Source organism: Colias eurytheme, chromosome 18 (genome assembly GCF_061535395.1).
Source record: "Colias eurytheme isolate Ceu_HAF_F1 chromosome 18, ilColEury1 Martin Lab GWU primary, whole genome shotgun sequence".
NCBI lineage: Eukaryota > Metazoa > Arthropoda > Insecta > Lepidoptera > Pieridae > Colias > Colias eurytheme.
Genome location: NC_142997.1, coordinates 8,050,349 through 8,059,037, shown reverse-complemented (window position 1 = coordinate 8,059,037; position 8,689 = coordinate 8,050,349).

Below are 8,689 nucleotides of genomic sequence, written 5' to 3'. Positions count from 1 at the left end.
CAATCTTCGGTACCAATCAAAGGAATTAAATCTAAAAAAATTTCACATTTTATTATGTTTATACAATACCAAGGTACAGATTACTAGTTTTGATGAAGCCGTCATCTTTATCAACTGTGACTAAAGACAAAAACATTTATTTGCTATTTATCATTTTTATTATTTTAATTAGATCTAAGTGGTTACTAATCCTCGTAGAAAAACATTCATTGTTTATCGCTTCCAGAGTATTCGTGATAACGACTAACACAATTGATAAAATAATTCAATCTGAACCTGAATACCTAATGCTTGATTGTGACCTGGATTTTTACTATTTTAATTTAAAACTATTTAAATTCAAAACTCAAACATTTATTTATTCAATTAGACTTCTTATAGAAGCACTTTTGAAACGTCATATTTACATATTTTAAAATTTACCACCGATTCGGAAAGCAGTATCTACGGAGAAGAACCGGCAAGAAACTCCATAGTTGCTCTTATAAATCATGTCAGTTTTACAAGTTAAGTCCGTTTATTCTTATTAATAGTATTCAGAAAATTCTAAATAAACTTAATTTTTCATGCATGTTCACATATTTATAAGCATGTTCACATAATATTTATTACAGGGTGTCCATTGAGCTTAGAAATTCTAAGCTCAAGTGAGGTTATAGTTTTGCATACGCTGAGTACGTAAAAAATACTTATAAAATTCCAGATGCATTTTTTTTTCAAATATGTAGATGTTTTCTTAAAACTCTTTGTTACCCCTAACAAGCAACCCGCCCAACTTTGCCAACTGCACATGAGCACCCTGTATAGTTTTTAAGCAACATCTTAACTAAGTTTTATGACTTAATGTCTTAATGGGAATGGTCTTTAAACCTTAAAAAAATATCGGATTTTAACTTTTAAACCATTACCTATTTATTATTATTTTTTCTGTCTGTTTTTCGATCACGCTCATTGTAAATAATTCAACAAAACATAAATCCATACTAATATTATAAATGCGAAAGTAACTCTGTCTGTCTGTCTGTTACTTAATCACGCCTTAACTACTGAACCAATTTGCATGAAATTTGGTATAGAGATATTTTGACACCCGAGAAAGGACATAGGCTACTTTTTACCCCAGGAAATAGGATAGGTTTTATCCTGGAAATCCCACGGAAACGGGAACTATGCGGGTTTTTCTTTGACTGCGCGGGCGAAGCTGCGGGTGGAAAGCTAGTAATATAAATAAATCATGTTTTAAATCCGTCAGATGTTTAATTTCCACATGAATCTACTAAGCTCCCATCAACGACCTTGATTACCTACCTATGAGATTGATAATAACACTATCGGAAACGGACATCATTTTTATATAGATAATATTTCATAGCTGATAACTCTTATCGTTTACAACAACATGAGTTCGGCCTTTTGAGTTATTCTATAGTAAAACGATCCGCTTAAATAATTATTTTTTCTTAATCTTTTATAATATGTAGAATGTAGGATATATAGATAAAAATATTCCTTTTCAATACACACGGCGTCATCAAATCCATTAGTAAGCTATCACAAATATCAATAGATAAGATACTATTATATATAATGATAAATAATAAAAAATATCGCCATTTCGTGAGTTCAAGTGAAGTGTAAATTATGATCACATAATTTCCAAAATGTTTAAATTTTTAATAGTTAGTTTGTTAAGTATAGGGTTAAGTACAGCTCAAATATTGCAAACAGGACAGTGTAACGCGAATGTTGCTCTTGCAGAAGATTTTAACATTGAAAGAGTAAGAGATTTTTTATTTTTTCTTATAACATAACCGCCCGCGGCTTCGCCGGCTTTGTCTAATACCTAATAAATTACATACTAAAACCTTCCTCTTGAATCACTCTATCTATTAAAAAAAAGACGTGTGGCACTCGAGGACTGCCGCGGTAAAACTATTGCATAGCATGCCATTAAGCCACACCTCCGTGCCCGTCGGAGTGGGGAGCGTGAGGTTTTTTCGTTACGGAATTTCTGGATTCGGTCCCCGCGCTCAAGGCCCGCCATAGAAGCTATGCAATAGCTTAAAAAACCGCATCGAAATCCGTTGCGTAGTTTCAAAGATTTAAGCATACAAAGTGACATAGGGACAGAGAAAGCGACTTTGTTTTACACTATGTAAGAGATTTATAAAGGAAGTTCTCTTGTCAGTTGTGGATTTACATGACTCTCATTTATTTTCTTTATAAGCCTAAGTATATAATAAAAAATTAGTATATACCGGGAAAAGAACACAGGTCATGTTGATTATATGCTCAAGCATCAACTACCTACTGCATTTACATCAAACGAGCGAATGCTCATTCTAACCCTTTTTTTAAGTGGGGAAATCTTGCATAGATACATAACCCACGGCCTCTGAGGGAGGGGCCGAGGGTAATGTCGGATTCCTACCAACCAAAACCCCACTGTGTTCCGTCAAGCCGCACCAACGAGAGGACCACGGGTATTGGTAGAATTCATCCGTGACCATGCTCATTCTAACCCTTCTATGTATGTTTTAGTATAAACAGGCGTAGAGCATTCTTTCGTTTTTCTTCGTGCGTTCGAAAAGATTCTATGCAATGTTAATAAGAACAAGAGAGAATGCTCTAGCTCTAACTCTATGGTCGTTTGATGTAAATGCACAAAGATAGGTAATACATTGAGGATTAGGAATTATCGCCATCTTTCTTTCGCTCATTAAACTCTGTCTACTGAAATGGGAAATGTGAATTTGACGTTTTCTTTGACCTAGCCTAGAATTCGATAAAATGCAAACTCAAACATTTATTCATCTAGACTTTTAGAAGCGCCTTTGAATCGTCAAAATAATTTAATAGCAGTTTCTAGAGCTGTAGAGCCTGCTGTATATAAGTCGTTAGTTGTTCGTTTAAAATCCTGTCAACTTTACACATATATACAATTACTAGCGGTCCGCCCCGGCTTCGCCCGTGGTACATATGAAAAATAGATGTTGGCCGATTCTCAGACTTACCCGATATGCACAGAAAATTTCATGAGAATCGGTCCACCCGTTTCGGAGGAGTATGCAGACTAACATTGTGACACGAGAATTTTATATATAAGATGTTACCGTTTCTTAATAAATAATAATTCGTTGTTATAATGAACTGATTTACTAATAAAATACCACAAATAAAATTGATAAATGACTTTTGGAAATTAAAAATTTTAAAGGATTTTTAACGCGATTTATTTATTATAATATTATTATCCGAACGTCACGATGTGAAACATCCGAATAATAATATGATGAATAAATCGCGTTTAAAATCCGTTTAAATCTTTAGTTTTCTATTCGCTTTGTTAACCAGTTTATTGATATGAACACGTTATACCAATACCAATAGGTTATTAGTTATTAATACTTTACTACTATAGTTAATCCTTTCGGAAGTATGATAATTCATACATGTTTGTAGTTAACGATCATCTTCTTCTTATATATAAAAATGAATCGCAAAATGTGTTGGTAAGCGCATAACTCGAGAACGGCTGAACCGATTTCGATAATTCTTTTTTTATTATATTCCTTGAAGTACGAGGATGGTTTTTATGTAGAGAAAACGTAAATATGTACCACGGGCGAAGCCGGGGCGGACCGCTAGTTTTCTTATATATAAAAATGAATCGCAAAATGTGTTGGTAAGCGCATAACTCGAGAACGGCTGAACCGATTTCGATAATTCTTTTTTTATTATATTCATTGAAGTACGAGGATGGTTCTTATGTAGAGAAAACGTAAATATGTACCACGGGCGAAGCCGGGGCGGACCGCTAGTAGTATTATGAAATGCAAAGATAATTTAAGCCGATATGAAAGCTTATCCGACTCGGAAATTATTTACATAATTACCAAAAGAGAATGTAATATTTCCTGCTCTGTGTATTATTCGAAAAATAATTCATAATTTCAATTATTGTAGAGTCATTTTAATACATTTGACTGTTCAACAACATAACCTTATAACGACCGACATAATTTTTTTTTTTAGTATTGCACAATGTTTAATTTTTTTCGATAACGATTACATAATATTTATTGTAATGACCAACACGAGAAATTTTAAGAGTAGATTTCACTAATAAACCTCTCAACAGATTTTGATGAAATTTGGCACAGACAATCTTTAGACCCTGAGAAAGAACATAGGCTACCTTTTATCAAAACACCACGCGGGCGAAGCCGCGGGCGGATGCTAGTAATATTATCTATAAATACTTAAGTCGTGTCATAAGTCACATGATGAAATAATAATTAGACATTCAAAATGATTTATCGTATTAGTTCGTATTATTTATCAAAACATTAGTTTTAGAAACTATGTATTAGATAGTGATATCTAAGGTAATCATAAAGCAAGACCTTTTGTAACTTATGTAATAATTTTGCATTGTAATTATAACATGACTTGTTATTAAATACTAGCTGCTCCGCGCGGTTTCACCCCCGTGGCTCCACCCCTGTTGGTCGTAGCGTGATGATATAAAGCCTATAACCTTCCTCGATAAATGGGCTATCTAACACCGAAAGAATTTTTCAAATCGGACCAGTAGTTCCCGAGATTAGCGCGTTCAAACAAACAAACAAACAAACTCTTCAGCTTTATAATATGTTATTAAATATTCTTAGGTATTTTACTATGAAATAGATAAAAAGTCTGAAACACATTTAAATGAAGCCTCTTGAAAAAATGACTTTACAAAGGAAGAATATAATTTTTTTTAGAAACACGTTATTTTTTAAGTCAGGTTTTTTATTACCATAATTATTTTTTTATTATGCAATTTAGAATAGACACACCTCTTAACACATTTAAACCTGTATTTGAGTTAGTTACTACATGAACTCGATTGACTTTTCTACAAAATGATTATTTATTTTTCCCACAAGATCGTGTCAAACTGTGCTAGAATATTTTACATACACGTGTATTTTTGTCTTATCTACATAAAAATGGCGATTTATAGTTTAGCAAATTTAAAATCAATTTTTTTTAGCGGAAAAAGAATGCTTTTAGATTTGTAGTAATATGAACATAGTAATGTTCGTTTCTAATGTACCTACCTAAATAGTAATTGGTAAAATATAGTCTACTAGATTACCGCCCGCGGCTTCGCCTGCTTTGTCTAAAACATAATAAATTATATACTAAAACCTTCCTCTTGAATCACTCTATAGGTATATTAAAAAAAACCGTATCAAAATCTGTTGCGTGGGACAGAGAAAGCGACTTTGTTTTATACTATACATAGTGAAGCTTTCCGACCATGGCATCGGCCGCGTATTCAAAGAAATTCCCGTGGGACTGGGAATGAGTAAAATGGAACCTTGACACTCTTTATTTATTTATTTATTTATAATTCTTTATTGAACAAAATATGAGAAAACAATAGTATGCAAAAAGAAGTAGAAATACAGAAGCATAATTTGCCCAAAAGGCGGCCTTATTGCTAAACAGCAATCTCTACCAGGCAACCTGGCGGGAGAGGAAATGCAAGAAGATTATGGGATAGTGCAAATACTAAACTCTTTAGCTCCCTTTCTATCTCCAAACACAAAAATCATATCATGAAATCGCTCCGTTACGATGTGACAGTAAGACAAACAAGCACACATTTTCATTTATAATATTATAGAATAGTGTATAGTGTATATAGTGAGGAAGTAAGGATAATCCAGATGAACCCAACATTAGAAAGACAGACTATAGAGTTACCATAACATTTTTGCAAACCAGAATTCTGTGGTTTTGCGGCCGATGTAATTTACACCAAAATGCTGTTTTCTCACATTGTGTCATAATTAGTCCCAGCTTTTTATGCACATTTCATAGTAATAATTAATCATGTAGTAATAATTAATCATGTCAAAGCACTCGGGGACTGCCGCGGTAGAGCTATTGCATGCTATGCCTTTACACCTCCGTGCCGGTCGGAGTGGGGCGCGTGAGGTTTTTTCGTTAAATAAGTTCGACGACATGTGACAACCGCCAACCTGCACTTGGCCAGCATCGCCTGTACCCTCTTAGGAGGCCCGAGTTCCAGTAATGGGAACGTATATGACCTGATGATGATGAATGATGATGAATCATGTAGTATTATAATTTTAGACAATGTCTAAGTAGAGTTGTGTTTAATTAAGCTCATAGTAGTAAGTTTAAAATTGTTTAAAATTTAAAATTTTTTAAACTTACTACGGTGAGCTTAACGGTGAGGAAAGGTGGTTTATGCAAACTTTATTTGTAAAAAAATTGCAGATAATATGTATTTTAAATTGCCATAATTATTAAAAGTTTTTGTTTTTGATATACCTAATATATTATATATTTTCAACCAGCTTTCGACTCGCGGCTTCGCCCGCGTTTTCAAAGAAAAACCCGCATAGTTTCGTTTTCGTTTAGTTCCCGTGGCATTTCCGGGATAAAACCTATCCTTTGTGTTAATCCAAGTTACCCTCTATATGTGTGACAAAATATTTAATTGTAATCGTTTCAGTAGTATTTGCGTGAAAGAGTAACAAACATTTTACTTGATCTATGAATTGTGCTAAATAATGTAATTTTTAATAATTTTTTTTTTAACTGTGCTATGTACATACAATTTGGCTGGCATTTTACCGCAACATGTGATTAAATTTGTGTATAATTAGTCAAAATTGTCAGCTGTGATGTGTACCTATTTAAATAAATAAAATAAATAAACAAACATACACACACACATCACAAACGTTTGCATTTATAATATGTATTAGTAGTAGGGTGTAATGGAAACACATATGTACTTTTTTTCCGTATAATTTTATTGACTGTTTAATTATTTTCTTTAAAATGTATATTTTTATCTGTCTGCCAAAACGTTAGTAATCGCCTTGGTAATCGCTATCTCATTATCTATCACACATTGTCAAAGTGAAAAATGGTCGTAAATTTATTTATAGACTGACACAATCAGCTCATAAAATTGTAATTATTTTAAAACAAGCTCGTAAAATTGTATTAGATACCAAGAATTGCATAATCGTATTCCATTTGGTTTCAACTGCAGATTAAGGGGGGTTTCCTTTTTTCTTAATCATAATAAGATACTGACAATGTTACCTATGAAAGCTTGTTTTTATTTTTTAAAGTGAAACTTTTATTACATCGTCTCAAACTTTTTGGTCTGTGTAGCGCATGTCGCGTGTATCGCGGCTGCCGACCGTCAAATCAAATCAAATCAGTTTATTTGCGTCACGCGACATGCGCTACACAAAGCGGTGTTCGGAACCGTTCGAACAGTTTCACTTTTACCGTGGTTTCATAAAACCACACATCATTTTTTTTAATAATGTTAATATTATTTTTGAAGTGAAACTTCTTCATCGGGATTGGAAAAAAAATTAGTGTTACATTTTGTCGTTACGCGTGACATTTTTCCGTTACGCGCCATCTTGTTCTTATCCCTACCACGCGTGATTCGACGTATTTCTGTAAAGTTGCATATTAAAGTAAATTATTGAAGTGAAACTTCTTTATCGGGGTTGGACAAAAATTTAGTGTAACATTTTTGCGTTACGCCGTACGCGTGACATTTTTGCGTTACGCCGTACGCGTGACATTTTTGCGTTACGCCATACTCGTGACATTTTTAAGGTCATAAAGAAGTTTCACTTCTTACGTGTGTACTCTAGTACACGCATACATTTTTTTTATACTATGTCGTGAATTTCACATAATAATTAAAATAAAACTACCGGATAAGACTAACGTGATCGATGGTTTAAAAATTCCATTTCAGTTTGCAAGAGTGAGCAAAAAATAGTTGTTTACTTGAATTGGTTCATTTAGCGAGTTATATAAATCTACATGAGCATTTTCATTTAAATGCGTGATTATTATGCGAGTATTTAAAAAACTGTGTAATTATTAGTCAATGTGATAATGATAAACGCTTTATAGTCAATGTAAGGTCAATGTCTATGATTCGTAGACTATTGTGTGTGAAAAAAACTTAACTTCGCACAATAAATGCTTTGCATAGCTTCTATCGTGGGCCTTGAGCGCGGGGACCGAATCGAGAAATTCCGTAACGAAAAAACCTCACGCTCCCCACTCCGACGGGCACGGAGGTGTGGCTTGAAGGCATAGCATGCAATAGCTTTACCGCGGCAGTCCCCGAGTGCCACACTTTTTTTTATTTCCATGATAATGAATCGGTAGGTACTGCAAAGCCCTGTCAATCGACATTATAGATAATAAACTAGAATTATAACTATTTTTCTTATTATTATTTATAGTGGTCTCAGAAATATATTAAGAACTAGGTTTCCGCGGCTTCGCCCGCGCAGTCAAAGAAAAACCCGCATAGTTCCCGTTCCCGTGGGATTTCCGGGATAAAACCTATCCTATGTCCCGGGGTAAAAAGTAGCCTATGTCCTTTCTTGGGTATCAAAATATCTCTACACAAAATTTCATGAAAATTGGTTCAGTAGTTTAGGCGTGATTGAGTAACAGACAGACAGACAGAGTTACTTTCGCATTTATAATATTAGTATAGTATGGATATAAAATAATATAAACATAATATCCCTGAAGCATAACATGAATTCTTTGGCAACGGCACCTAATTAATTAAAACAAGATAAATATAATTTAAGAGTAATACTTT